The 14,745-nt window shown below is 44.5% G+C and overlaps 1 protein-coding gene across 3 annotated transcripts in view; it reads left to right on the top strand.

Annotated features, from left to right (window-relative positions):
• slco4a1 (solute carrier organic anion transporter family, member 4A1) overlaps positions 1 to 14,745 on the top strand; it is a 75,983-nt gene that overhangs the window by 23,561 nt on the left and 37,677 nt on the right. Inside the window, exon 1 of one of the 3 annotated variants that reach the window (XM_017700958.2) lies at positions 7,800 to 7,988. The exons of the other annotated variants lie outside the window; for them this stretch is intronic. The gene's annotated coding sequence lies outside the window, so the exon portion shown is untranslated. Of the gene's footprint in view, positions 1 to 7,799; positions 7,989 to 14,745 lie in introns of those variants that run through there. 3 annotated transcript variants of the gene reach the window in all.

The raw sequence follows: 14,745 nt of genomic DNA, 5'->3' as shown, positions 1-14,745 counted from the left end.
AATGTAATGAGTTTCTGTACTTTAGTATTTTTGGTGTATCTGTACTGAAGTTTCTCCGTTCTGGACTTTTTCCTTTCACTCCACTACATTTCAGAGTCTAATATCCGACTTTTTCCTCCTACATTTTGAGAAATCTGTCGTTCCTTTTGGTTTCTGTGTGTATAAAAACGTAACATGTCAAAACGAAAGAAGCGCAAAGCCAGAGCACCAATCAGGGCCCAGCGGTCACTTTGTTTAGAGCTGGTTTTGACCTGTTGGTCATACCGACCCAGTGCAGCACGCGGTTCAACGTCAGCGCAGCAGCGTAAAACTTTGAGAGATTTACTATACTTTACTATGTTGATCTGTAGGCGTCTGTTCATAAACATAAACCAGCCCAAACTCATTTACTATAAAATGAAATGGTGTTTGTAGAAATTCAGAAAAAAGCCGCGTCAGTCTCGACTGCATATGTGGACATATTTCTATATTGAGCTCTATTTACACAAAGTTAGGTTAGTTCATCATTTATGTTGAACAGACTCTCCCAAAGTTTTACGCTGCTGCGCTGACGTTGAACCGCGTGCTGCACTGGGTCGGTATGACCAACAGGTCAAAACCAGCTCTAAACAAAGTGACCGCTGGGCCCTGATTGGTGCTCTGGCTTTGCGCTTCTTTCGTTTTGACATGTGACGTTTTTATACACACAGAAACCAAAAGGAACGACAGATTTCTCAAAATGTAGGAGGAAAAAGTCGGATATTAGACTCTGAAATGTAGTGGAGTGAAAGGAAAAAGACGCCCAGAACGGAGAAACTTCAGTACAGATACACCAAAAATACTAAAGTACAGAAACTAATTACATTTACTCAGTTACTCAGTTACTCAGTTACTGTCCACCACTGAGGAGAACTAGATTCATTGTTCGTAAACCAGTATAGCTCAGCACCTAAGCCTCTACCGTCACCTCCGTTACCCCCAATGCCCTCTCCCCCAGTAGATGAAAATAGAAGCTGTTATGGCTGAACTTCCTTCTTAGAAGTCCAGGGTGAAAGTGTTTGGCCTGCTGGCTTCCTGGTTGCCTGCTGGTTTCTGTTGTACATGCCTTCCACTTGTTATTACCCAGCTGAGCTTCAAAGAGGACAAAGGAACCAAGACTCCAAAGCAAACACGAGACTGTTCTCACACAGACGGTGCTTACTGATCCCGGCTTCCCTCCGTTTGATCACCCTTTGAATTTGGAAAAGAAACGGCTCACGATAACAAATAACAGCGGTTTTGAAGGCTAAAAACAGGCCTGGACTTTTTTCATTCCATTGTGACCCGTCGTTTCGGAGCAACAATTGAAAGCGGTCCCTTCGTGATGTTGCTCCGCCCCTATTCATGACCTGATAGTCATGCCACCTAATTAATATTCTTCACTGCCCGCCTCTTTATGGATACGCAAGCTTCTCTCTTAAAACATATTTGATAGTGTGGTTGTAATTTTCAGAGCAGGTGCTATTTGGGTGGTGGACCATGGTGGTGGTGTGTTAGTGGGTGTGGCGCTGGTATGAGTGGATCAGACACAGCAGTGCTGCTGGAGTTTTTAAACACCGTGTCCACTCACTGTCCACTCTATTAGACACTCCTACCTTGTCGGTCCACCTTGTAGATGTAAAGTCAGAGACGACAGCTCATCTGCTGCTGCACAGTTTGTATTGGTCATCCTCTAGTCCTTCATCAGTGGTCACAGGACGCTGCCCACAGGATGCTCCTGGCTGTATTTTTTGGTTGGTGGACTATTTTCAGTCCAGCAGCACTGCTGTGTCTGATCCACTTAGACCAGCACAACACACCCTAACACACCACCACCACATCAGTGTTACTGCAGTGCTGAGAATGACCCAAAACAGCACCTGCTCTGTGAGGGTCCATGGGGGTCCTGACCACTGAAGAACAGGGTAACAGAGTATCAGAGAAACAGATGGACTACAGTCTGTAACTGTAGAACTGCAGCTATACAGTAAGTGGAGCTGATAAAGTGGACAGTGAGTGTAGAAATAAGGTCATTGTTATGCCTGATTGGTGCATGTAATGTTGATTATGGCAAATTGTGGTAAATCTGGGAAGGAAAGAGTTTTCTATGGGGACCATTTTTCTTAGAACACCCTTCATTAGAGGCATTACACCTTGCCGTCTGGTTCCTATCAGCACCGCTGTGAATAATACTGCCTCGGCAGCTAAGTTTCTCTAGAGCGAAGCACTTCACACTAAACCAGTCTGAAGAACTTTGTTGAAATGATCTTTTAATTGCACAGAAATGTCTAAAAGTTGGTGGAGCGTCCCTTTAATATTTGCTTGCTGTCTAGTTTACAGTTATAAACGGCTTTGTCCCTGTAAACGCAGCAAGGAGGTTTAAGTTGGGGGTGCTGATGTTTTAGGCAAACATATAGGTGACAAACAGTGACGTCATGTTAAAAATGAGGTGTTTTTTCATTTGAATTGTTTTTAGAGACAGCTTTACACAGATAACTACAGCGGATGCGCTGCTTCCCTCTCTGCTCTCTTGCTGGATGAATCTTATGCAGACAAGCTGACAGTTAACCAATCAGATTGCTGATATGAGGCAGGAGACCACTCGTGTCATGCCTGTAATCACACTCCACACACACATCTAGTGGGAGATTATTATGATGGTTAGAGAAACGAGTGGGTGGGCAGTGGGAGGCAGTTATGTTGGATGTAAATTTCAGGTTATGAAAGGCCACTTCAGGATGAAGTGAAACCGTCCTGAAATCTACGGCTGCTGCAGGACTCTTAGCCCCCCCTGCGTCCCACGTCCCTGGCTTTGTCTGCTTCTTTCCCCAGTTTGAAAAGTATACAGTGGCCGGTCGCTGTGATTCATGAACTGTATGGTAGGAGTGGGCAACATGGCAAAGATTAGATTAAGTGACCCTTATTAGTCCCACAACGGGGAAATTCCACCTCCGCATTTAACCCATCCGTGAAGTGAAACACCACATACACACTAGGGGGCAGTGAGCACACTTGCCTGGAGCGGTGGGCAGCCCAGTCCGCAGCGCCCGGGGAGCAGTTGGGAGTTAGGTGTCGGCTCTGGGAATCAAACCGGCGACCTTCCGGTCACGAGGCTGGTTCCCTAACCTCCAGCCCACGAATGCCCAAAGATGTAAGTCATTCTACAGAAGCGTCCACTTCTCCGTCTCTCCATAGGAGTCACTGGTGTGACCGATCGTCATCGGTGTTCCTCATAATAAAGGAAACACCAGAGACGTTTTTAATGATCAATGCATTTTACAGAATATCAAACCACACGCTGTCCATCAGGGAACGTCCACTAAAATATGGAATTTTTTTTTCACAGTGACCTCAGAATAAAGTCAGTCACACCAGTGACGTCAGCTAGAAGCTCCATATGAGATCATGAGCTGAATGAGAAGATCTCTGAGAACTGAGAGACACAGTGGACTCACCATGAGCTTTTCTCCATAGATCCTCAGAAAACAGGTCAAAGGGGGTCGAGTGACGTCATCGGTGTGACTTTTATTTCAAAATAAGAGATTTTTGTCACCAATGACACGACGCCTGGGGGACTTTTATTATATATTTTATAATATTTGTTTTCTTTGTGGCGGCACGGTGGCGTGGTGGGTAGCGCTGTCGCCTCACAGCGAGGAGGGCCTGGGTTCGATTCCCCGGCCGGGTGACCGGGGACCTCTCTGTGTGGAGTCTGCATGTTCTCCCCGTGTCTGCGTGGGTTTCCTCCGGGTTCTCCGGTTTCCTCCCACGGTCCAAAGACATGCAGTCAGGCCAATTGGATGTGCTAAATTGCCCCTAGGTGTGAGTGTGTGAGTGACTGTCTGTGTGTCTGCCCTGTGATGGACTGGCGACCTGTCCAGGGTGTATCCTGCCTTCCGCCCGAAGACTGCTGGGATAGGCTCCAGCACCCCCCCGCGACCCTGACGGAGAAGCGGCTTGGAAAATGGATGGATGGATGGATGGATGGATGTTTTCTTTGTCATTTAAATCATATATTGCATAGTCATGTAGAGATTATTACAGTTAAAAAGTTTTCTTACCTCAAAATACGGCCTCAGCCTTCACACACGACTGTGAGGACGAGCTCATCTGTGGTGCTTGGAGTTCTAGATGATTGATTTAAAAGCCAGTGTTGTTAGATTGAGGCTCAAGACGGTGAAATTGTTCAAATAACATTGTTTTATTTTAAAATATGAATGCATTGTAAATCTAACGTGTTTCAAGTGTAATTCTTCTGTAAACGTAAGTATCACAATTCAGAACTATTACTACAGTGGTTCTGTACTGTGCTACACCAAATCCAGTGTAGGACCAGAGGAGGACGGGTTCCTCTTCTGAGTCTTGGTTCCTCTTAAGGTTTCATCCTCTTGCTCTTAGGGAGTTCTTCCTGGCGATGCTCATGGGGGCTCGGACCCGGATTTTCTCTTTTCTTTTTCTTTCCGTAATGCTGATTGTTCTGTAAAGCTCCTTTGCTTGGTTGTTCTAATTATGCTCACTTTGTGGGGAAACATGCAGCTGATGATAGCAACCATATGGCTGTTGTCTGAAGAAAACCTCGTATCTCCAAAATGCTAACATTACAGGAGAAGGAAAAAAAAAACCTGCTTTACTTTTAATGTAAGTCAATGGAACCGGAGCTTTTTATATTAACTTCTGTCAAAAACTGGAAAACGACAAAAATGGAGATACAAGGTTTTGTATTCCGACAACAGCGATATATACCAAGGAAAACCTATTGATACGGACCTAACAGTGATATCACATCGTCCACCTTTTCTCTACAGTCAGGTTGACACAACGTCATCTAACAAACTTCACTTGGGCTCACACAAATAATCAGTGTGTGTGAATAATCCTGGCGATTGGGAACAGCCAACCTGGCCATTAATCAACCAGTCAGAGAGATTTAATCTGGGCTTAACTGGATTTTCTGTTCTGCCTGCTGGATCTGATATCTTCCAGTATCAACAATGGATAAATAATGTGTTCACATTTTCTTCCTTCCTGTTCAGCTTGCGCTGTTACTCAGTCAAATACTGAAAACTGCCCTGAGTGGTTTCACACCACATCCGTTTGATGAGAGATGCACATGGGCCTTTAGTGGCGATGTGCATTCTGCCTCGTTAACTGTATTCAAATGCTTATATTGGGTATTTGCTAAGTTCTCTAGTGGACAGTAGGGCTGGGCGGTACAATGATTACGATAATTATCGCGATATAACTTTTCCTCAATAGAGCGATCAGAAAGGCTTGATAAATTTTCGATACAATAGACCATTCTTCAGTTTAGCGATCAGCCCTGTGGCGTTTTCTACTGCAAGGAAAGTGACTACTCTGCTGTCGCCAGGAGAGGGCGCTCTTCTGTGATTTTTGACATTAGGGAGCCAGAGGGTGACGAGTGAACTGAGTCTTTAGCATCGTCTGAAATGTGGAGTTATACATTCCCTGTTTGAGAGGAGCGACCGGTGATCTGTTCTCCTGTGAGTCTGAGTCTGAGTGACGAGGTCAGTGGCGTAACCGTCCTGTCCTACAGTGAACTCACCTCTGTACTAACATCCTAACGAGCTTTAGCAGCGTTAAATCACATCTGCTCCTCACAACTGCAGCACCGAAAGCAAAGAAAGAAGTGGGTTCATGCAGTTACAGCCCTGATTTAAACGGAGGAAGCTGTGAGGCACTGGAAAGCGGGAGAATGCCATCTCTCCAGGCCAGCTGTTTTCAGCAGCTGGCTAGCTTGAAGCAACTACGTCACTTGCACAACACAAACTGATGATGCTGTAGATCAGACAATCACTGACGTACCGAGCCAGCTAAACTTTCACTGTCTGTACTAAGTGGACGTTGAGAAACGAAACAGTTCAGCTGTTTCTGGCCACTTGTTTAGTGTTTGTAACCGGACAGCTGAGCTCTCATCACCAGACGGCTAAAAATAATCCGCTTTTAATCCTTTTTTAAAGTACGACTATTACAAAAACTGCAGCTGTGCTTTTCCAGCTGGTAAAAACAGCCAACCAGAAACTTTCTCCCACCGTCCCATGACAGATCTGTGAGATGTTCCACTGGTTGGTGAGTGTTTGTCGTGGTCTGACCATAAAGGATGGTTTAAAACAGCGATTAACCTCCCGGGAGCAAAAATCAGCCTTCAAACCTGAAAGAAATAACGATTTGACATTTATCGCGATATGTATCGATTCCGACCGATATGAATTTTGTTCATCATGACAGCATTTTTGGCCATATCGCCCAGCTCTAGTGGACAGTCAGAAAGAAAATATACAGGCAGAATGAATAGTCAGTGAAACTATTTATCAGGGCTTTAAAGGACAGCAGTTTTACTTATATGCAAGATTAAGTACGTATGTTTCCTGCAACTAAACTCGAATGGCTTGATGTGAGTGGGACGCCAAGGACACACTGTTAAGTACACGAGGCTGAAACTAGGCTAAACTAGCAGCTGTTACCTAAAGTCAAAAATAAAACAAAGCTAAAAACACACAAAAAAATATTTATTTGTTCTCGATGTTCACAGAATAGCATCACTGCACCCAGTGGCTGCGTCCCAATTCAGGGGCTGCGTCCCAATTCAGGGGCTGCATCCTTCGGAGGCTGCATTTGAAAGCTGCTTGCGTCATGTGGCTGTCCCATTTCGAGAGGCTCCTTCAAACGTGTCCTTTTCCATGGCAACGAAGGATCCAATTGGTGGATCCTTTGCCAGCCAACATATCCTGAGGTTATAAGTTATTGGGTTTAAACTGAAGTGAATAGTTAATGATACAAAGTATCTTTTAAAAAAGTCCAATCTCATCAGTAGCTGGTGGTGAAGCATCTCCAGCGCCAATAAGTGAAAAAATAAAAATCAAAGTTTTTGGCTCCGTCTTTAAATAATTAACTAAAAGAACTTGACAAGAGCGGCATTTCGTGATGCACCGGTAATGCCGGGAACAGCGGTGCTGTGACGCAGGCAGGAAATTCGCCGTAGAGCTGACTGTCCCTGAATTAAGACACACTTATTAGATCTAGTATCAGCGTTCGCTCATCAGCTCTTTCACGGCTCAAAGAGTTACGAAAAACAAGACGTTCTGACGAGACACCTGCAAAAATGTCATTTTTCTACTGAATTTTAGAGCTCAGTGCACCGGTTTACTCACAGTGACAGATTTTTGTCCCGTTCATAAACTCATGAATATTCAGGTATCAAAATTAGAAGGTGCAACCCTAGTCATTGAGTATTTAAGAGCCATCCCAATATTTGCACTCTGACTGAGGTGACCTTGAGCAAGACACCTAACCCGCGATTGCTCCCCGGGCGCTGTGGATAGGGCTGCCCACCGCTCTGGGCAAGTGTGCTCACTGCCCCCTAGTGGATGTGTTCACTAGTGTGCATGTATGTGGGTGTTTCACTGCGTGGACGGGTTAAATGCGGAGGTCTGATTCCACAGTGTGCGAAGTTGGCTGATGGTTCTGAATTCAATTCATATTTCCCAGCCCTACCGGTATGTGGTATTATGTTGACATCTCCCTCCTTTATTGCTGATATTAACCCAATATTATCATGCAGACCTGGTAGTACCAGCACTGTGTCTCTGACGGGAAAGCGTTTGGAGCCATGAGAGACTTTTATTTGAAAGAATTTCAAGAGGCCCAGCACTGATCCTGCTCTTCCTCCTCGCCACAGGCAAAAAGAACACAATAGGCAGCCTCTCTCTCTCTCTCACACACACACACACACACACACACACATGCACACGCCCAGTAACTACAAGAAAAGCATGTGACTGGACAGGTGAGCTGTGTGCACGAGCATGTGAGATGGGAAATGAACAGGCACTCATTAGTAATGAGCAGTCAGATTAGCTGCGTCTGCCAGTCAGCAGGATTTCAGAGATGGTCAGATCGCTGGGCTCAGAGGAGATTTCAGGAGTGATCCAAGCGCACATTCTTTCTCTCTCTCTGTTGTCTTGTGAATTAAGGTAAGAGAAAGAGATTAACTCTACTTCGTATTGCCTTACTAAAAATAACTCACCGCTGCATCGCTACGGTTCCTCAGATAGCACTGAAATCACCGTCTGCTGATTCTTTTGACACAGTATAGTGCCGAAAGCAAAGCTTGCAATTTTAACCATTTCTACCTGAAGGTTTTGCCATGATGTGGATTAAAAGGTACCGAAAAGAGGAGCTCATCAGATCTTTCACGACAGGCTCCGTTACTCAAAAAGTTACGAGAAACAAGACATTTTGACAGTCCACACCTGCAAAAATGTCATTTTTCTACTGAATTTTATAGCTCAGTGCACCGGTTTACTCTGTTTATCATTATTTTGGTATCACGGTGACTTCTGATTTTTGTCCCGTTCATTAACTCATGAATATTCAGGTATTCAGATTAGTCAGAAGGCACAGCTAGTCGGTCACTATTGAAGAGCCATCTCAACAATAGCATTCTGAATGTACGTTCACCTGAAATTCAGATGGTGAAAGATTGTGAGTGAGTCAAAATTAGGGAATTATATATCACCGTTGTTGGAAGAAAACCTCCAAAATCGACTTTACAGGAGGAGGAAAAAACCTACTTTTAGTACTTTTAATGTAAGTCAATGGAACCGGACGTCTTTCCAAGGCATTTTGGGCCGTTTCTTTTGGTCCGTTCATCATGAAATTTATACACAACGTAAAGAACAACAGACATTTTCAAATAATGCCCAAAACTGAAAAACAACAAGATTACATTAACTTTTGCTGTTACACTGAAAAAAAGCACTGCACTGAATTTACCTGATGTTAAGTAAAGTTTCAATGTTTCACGATGATGTGGATTAAAAGATGATGAACACACTGAGAAGAGTGCATCATTTCCACATGGATAAAACTAATTACATAACAGTCTTGGCTTTTAGTTTAGGAGCTTTTAAATAAGATGTGCTTAATAATTGTTTTGGAATGCATTTGATTTACATGGAAATAACATATTTAGTTGATTTATTTCAGTGAATTACTCAGCAAACTCTGCAAAAAGATTTTTTTTTAATCAAGGGACATTTCTGCTGTCCACTGACCCTGATTTAATCAGTTTAATTTAACGAGTTAAAAAAAGCAGGGATACAGAAAGGCATTGCAAGTTGCACGAATGAGCCTCAGTGGATTAGCAGTGTTTTTTAAGTGTACCTGGCTGTAAGAGCCGTCAGTCTGTCCTCATTTCTGGTTTTACTGAATGGTACAGGCCAGAACGATCTCAGTAGACTACTAATCTGTGTATTGTTGGTTCAGGAAAAGCAGCGTGACAGAGGAGGGATATATTTATATCACTCATACCAACCACACATTAGTCAAATGAAAAAAAACAGACATGCCAGTCCATATTCTGCATGTTTACTGTCCACTTACACTGATTAGGCATGAGATTATGAGCACCTCCTTGTTTCTACACTCACTGTCCACTTTATCAGCTCCACTTACTGTATAGCTGCACTCTGTAGTTCTACAGTTACAGACTGTAGTCCATCTGTGTTGTGCTAGTGCGAGTGGATCAGACACAGCAGTGCTGCTGGAGTTTTTAAACACCTCAGTGTCGCTGCTGGACTGAGAACAGTCCACCAACCAAAAATATCCAGCTAACAGCGTCCTGTGGGCAGCGTCCTGTGACCACTGATGAAGGACTAGAGGATGACCAACACAAACTGTGCAGCAGCAGATGAGCTGTCGTCTCTGACTTTACATCTACAAGGTGGACCGATGAGGTAGGAGTGTCTAACAGAGTGGACAGTGAGTGGACACAGTGTTTAAAAACTCCAGCAGCACTGCTGTGTCTGATCCACTCATACCAGCGCAACACACACTAACACACCACCACCACCACGTCAGTGTTACTGCAGTGCTGAGAATGACCCACCACCCAAACAGCACCTTCTCTGTGAGGGTCCATGGGGGTCCTGACCACTGAAGAACAGGGTAACAGAGTATCAGAGAAACAGATGGACTACAGTCTGTAACTGTAGAACTACAGAGTGCAGCTATACAGTCAGTGGAGCTGATAAAGTGGACAGTGAGTGTAGAAACAAGGAGGTGGTCATGATGTGATGCCTGATCCTGATTCTCCACCTTTTTCCACTCTTTTTATCCCTTACAGTTAAACAGGCTGTGCCTTTAAGACTGATATACAGTTCCAGTCATATGTTTACATACACTTAGACCATTAAAACTCATTTATCCCCTCCACAGATTTCATGTCAACAATATAGTTTTAGCAGTGTGTTTAGGATGTCTGTGTTGCGCACGACACAAACATTTTTTTCCAAAAAAATTGCTTACAAACAGATTATTTCACTAATAATGAACTATTCACAAAATTCCAGTGGGTCAGACGTTTACATACACCAAGCTGACTGTGACTTTAAATAGCTTGGAAAATTCCAGAAAATGATTTCATGGCTTTAAAGGTTTCTGATAGGTTAGTTGGCATCATCTGAATGAACGGTATGTGGAGCTGTGGCAGTATTTCAGGGCCTACTGGCTTCTTTGCATGACATCATGGGAAAGTCAGCCAAGACATCAGAAAAAGAGCTGTGGAACTCCACAAGTCTGGAACATCCTTTAGAGCAATTTTCAAACACCTGACCACATTCCTGGTGCCACATTCATCTGTTCAAACGTTAACGTGCGAGTGTAAACACCATGGGACCACAGCCAACACACCGTTCAGGAAGGAGACGCACTTGAACGTGTTTTGGTGCAGAAAATCCAAATAAAGGCAGAAAAACAGCCAACGGTCTTGTGAAGATGCTGGAGGAAATGGCTCCAAAAGTATTTATATCAGCAGTAAAATGTGTCCTATATCAACATGACCCGAAAGGTCGCTCAGCACAGAAGAAGCCACTGCTCCAAAAACACCTTAAAAAAGGTGGGATACACCCTGGACAGGTCGCCAGTCCATTGCAGGGCAGACAGACAGTCACTCACACCTAGGGGCAATTTAGCATGTCCAATTGGCCTGACTGCATGTCTTTGGACTGTGGGAGGAAACCGGAGAACCCGGAGGAAACCCACGCAGACACGGGGAGAACATGCAAACTCCACACAGAGAGGACCCCGGCCGGGGAATCGAACCCAGACCCTCCTTACTGTGAGGTGACAGCGCTACCCACCACGCCACCGTGCCGCCCAGGCTACAGGTTACGACTGCAATTCGGACCTTAAATTTCTTAAAAGATCTTAAATTTATGAGAAATGTCTTCTGAAAAAAAAACAAAAAAAACGGAACTGTTTGCCCATAATGACCATCTTTATATACGGAGGAAAAAGGGGGAAACTTGCCAGCCAAAGAACACCATCCCAACCGTGAAGCATGGGGGTGGCAGCATCGTGTTGTGGGGGTGCTTTGCTGCAGGAGGGACTGGTGCACATAATAGAAGACATCAGCCAGGTCTTCCAAATGGACAGGTAGGGAGTGGCCATCATAAAGCTCTGACTTCAAGCCCAAAGCTTCAGCAGCTTATTGTAAGAGGCGTTTAACCCAAGTTATTATTATGAGACCCTTATTAGTCCCACAACGGGGAAATTTCACCTCCGCATTTAACCCATCCATGCAGTGAAACACCACATACACACTAGTGAGCACACACACACTAGGGGGCAGTGAGCACACTTGTCTGGAGCGGTGGGCAGCCCAATCCGCAGCGCCCGGGGAGCAGTTGGGGGTTAGGTGTCTTGCTCAAGGACACCTCAGTCTCGTGCTGTCGGCTCTGGGGAGCGAACCGGCAACCTTCCGGTCACGAGGCTGGTTCCCTGACCTCCAGCCCATGACTGCCCCAAGTTAAGCAATTTTAAAGTCAATGCTACCAAATACTAACTGTGTGTATGTAAACATCTAAACCTACTTTCACATTAAAAGCCTCATTGCTCAAATCCGATCTCTCTGACTCGACGGTTCACACTCGTTTAGGTCAGTGACTCAAATCGGTCATTAATGTAATGAACTGGCCTGAAATGACCTTCATGAGCTCCTCCTACTCAGTGACGTCACGTGACTGAATCACTGCATCATCAGCACAAACTAACGAGCAGAACGAGCTTCGCTGAGAAGATCATTAACTCTGATCAGCTCTCAGCTTCATTATTAGAGCCAGACGGAGGAGAAAAAGGTGAGACGAGCTGCTTTTCCACCGTTTACAGGCTTTAAGGTCTGTTCGGCGCCATTGCCGTGGTAACGCTAAATGACATGAATTCCGATCTGAGCGTCACATTAAGGTCGCATGGCCACGAATCGGATACGTGTCCGATCTAGGACCACATATGAAAGTGGCTCAGGTCTGATTTGAGAAGATCAGATTTGTCACCCCACTGCTGCGCTCCCCTCACTGGCTTCCTGTAGCTGCATCAGGTTTAAGACCCTAATGCTGGCCTACAAAGCCAGAAATGGACCAGCCCCTACCGACTTGATGGCAATGGTGAAATCTCAAACTGGACCACGAGCCTTTCAAGCTTCGAGTGCAGCTCGGCTTCACCCGCCATCCTTCAAGGCGTGTGGAAGACAAGCGTGGAGACTGTTCTCTGTACTGGAGCCCAAGAGGAGGAATGACCTCCCACTGGCTGTCTGTACAGCAGAGTCTCTCACTGTCTTCAGACGCAGACTGAAGACCGTCTCTTCACACAGCACTTAAATCAGCACTGAATTAAGTATTGATTGCAATATATTGTGCTGCACTTATATATCATATTTTATTGCACTCTGTATTGTAGTTTATTGCATTGCATGGCACAGAGTTCTGTGTTCAGCTCTGCTCCTTTCCTCTCTGTATCTACACTGACTTTTGTTTCTATCAGTATCTGAGCTCAGGACCGTCTTTCTCTCTAACCTACTGGTAACTATCAAAGCTACTTTCTCTAGACAGACGAAGCTCTTCTGGTACGTCACTCTGGATAAGAGCGTCTGCTAAACGCTGTAGATGTAAATGTGTCCACACAGCCCTGAAAACATCAGATCTGAGTCACATTAGAGCAGAAAATCTGATTTGTGACACTTCAACCAGGTAATGTGAACCTAAGCCACTGGAAATACGATGAAAGAAACAAACGGTGAAATAAATCATTGTTTCTATCATTATTCTGCCATTTTATATATTTAAGATACAGGAGTGATCCTAAAAGAGGGAATACTGGGATTAAATGTCAGGAATTTTAAAGTAAATGTAAACATACGACTTCAACTGTATGTAAATGAGTTCTCCTCTGATTGGCTGTCCTCTATTGTGCCTCATTCAGAAAAAAATCCAGGCTGAAACACTCCTTGTAATTTTAGTGTGAGTGGGAGGGGCTAAACTGCTGTTGGTTGAATGGGCAGATATACGGTGGTGTGCGGGTGGCCTGGTCACTTTTGCTTTGATTTTCGATGTGAAAATAATTTAATAACACTCTCTACGGAGAACACGTCTGCACATTTTAATGAACAACTGTTGTTTATTAGCTGAATTGAACACATCAGGGGGGAAATAAAACATAAAATGTGGCCTGTGCAACAGTTGTGGAATATTCCATATTCCACGTATATAATTCTGTTTGTTCCCTATTCAAGATAAAATGAACAGAACATGTCATTTGACCAGAGCCGTTCAAACTCTTGCATTAGTTTACTTTCTATATATGGATGATATGGACTATGGATGACCTGATACCACATTTTTGTCCTATACCGACACTGATATGGCGACATTGAGTATTTTCCGATGCCTGCACCAATCCGATGCCGTCTTTTCCCTCTCTTAAACAACTAAGCTGTTAATAATACAGTTATCTGCTTAACCCCTGCTAAACCATCATGCTCTATTGGGGAAACAGATATTCTACTCTCATAATGGAAGAAATACACATAGCCCACGTTTTTTTTTAATATATATAAACTTTTATGCAGAACTTCTAGCAGCATTTTGTTTGGTCAGCACCATTCAAACACTAAGCTAATGGATCATATCGATTGATACTTTTTTTTCGTCCAATATCCGATCCAGTGATTTTAATTGATGCTCATTAGTCCCACAAACGGGGAAATTTCACCTCCGCATTTAACCCGTCCGTGAAGTGAGACACCACATACACACCAGTGAGCACACACAGTAGGGAGCAGTGAGCACACTTGCCCGGAGCGGTGGGCAGCCTAATCCGCAGTGCCCGGGGAGCAGTTGGAGGTTAGGTGTCTTGCTCAAGGACACCTCAGTCATGTGCTCTCAGTGCTGGGGCTCGAACCGGCGACCTTCCGGTCACAGGGCCGGTTCCCTGACCTCGACTGTCCATAGAATTAGGCTAGTATGAGACTGATACCAATACTGAGTATCATATGGGTGCGCCCCTAGTGCGGATTGGAGGGTGAACGGTACATTTTGCTACGTAAAGCCTTTACATACATCAAACACTTTTATCTCAAGCAGGTGATGAATATCCACTGTGATATGGGTCCTTTGAAGAAGTCCTGCTGTTGCACAGTCAGCAAAGCGGACGCTCGTGTGCTGTAGATAAGCTGAATATGACACAGATTCATTCTGCCGCTCCGCGCTCGGCTTTGTGTTGCCTGGCTGGAGGGCAGAGCTGGCCGGCACTCTCAGAACGGTAAACTATTACAAATGGTAGTCATGGCAACCAGCGACAGACAAGCCAACTTTGACCAAACCGCTTTGTTCAGAGTGCAGCAATCTGCACAAAGGCTTTGAAACGTGGGGAAAAAAGCCCACATTAAATTTCAGA

This window comes from Pygocentrus nattereri, chromosome 9, assembly GCF_015220715.1.
Source record: "Pygocentrus nattereri isolate fPygNat1 chromosome 9, fPygNat1.pri, whole genome shotgun sequence".
In the NCBI taxonomy this organism is placed as follows: domain Eukaryota; kingdom Metazoa; phylum Chordata; class Actinopteri; order Characiformes; family Serrasalmidae; genus Pygocentrus; species Pygocentrus nattereri.
Note: the sequence above shows the minus strand (reverse complement) of the source record. Positions and strands in the feature narration are given on the sequence as shown.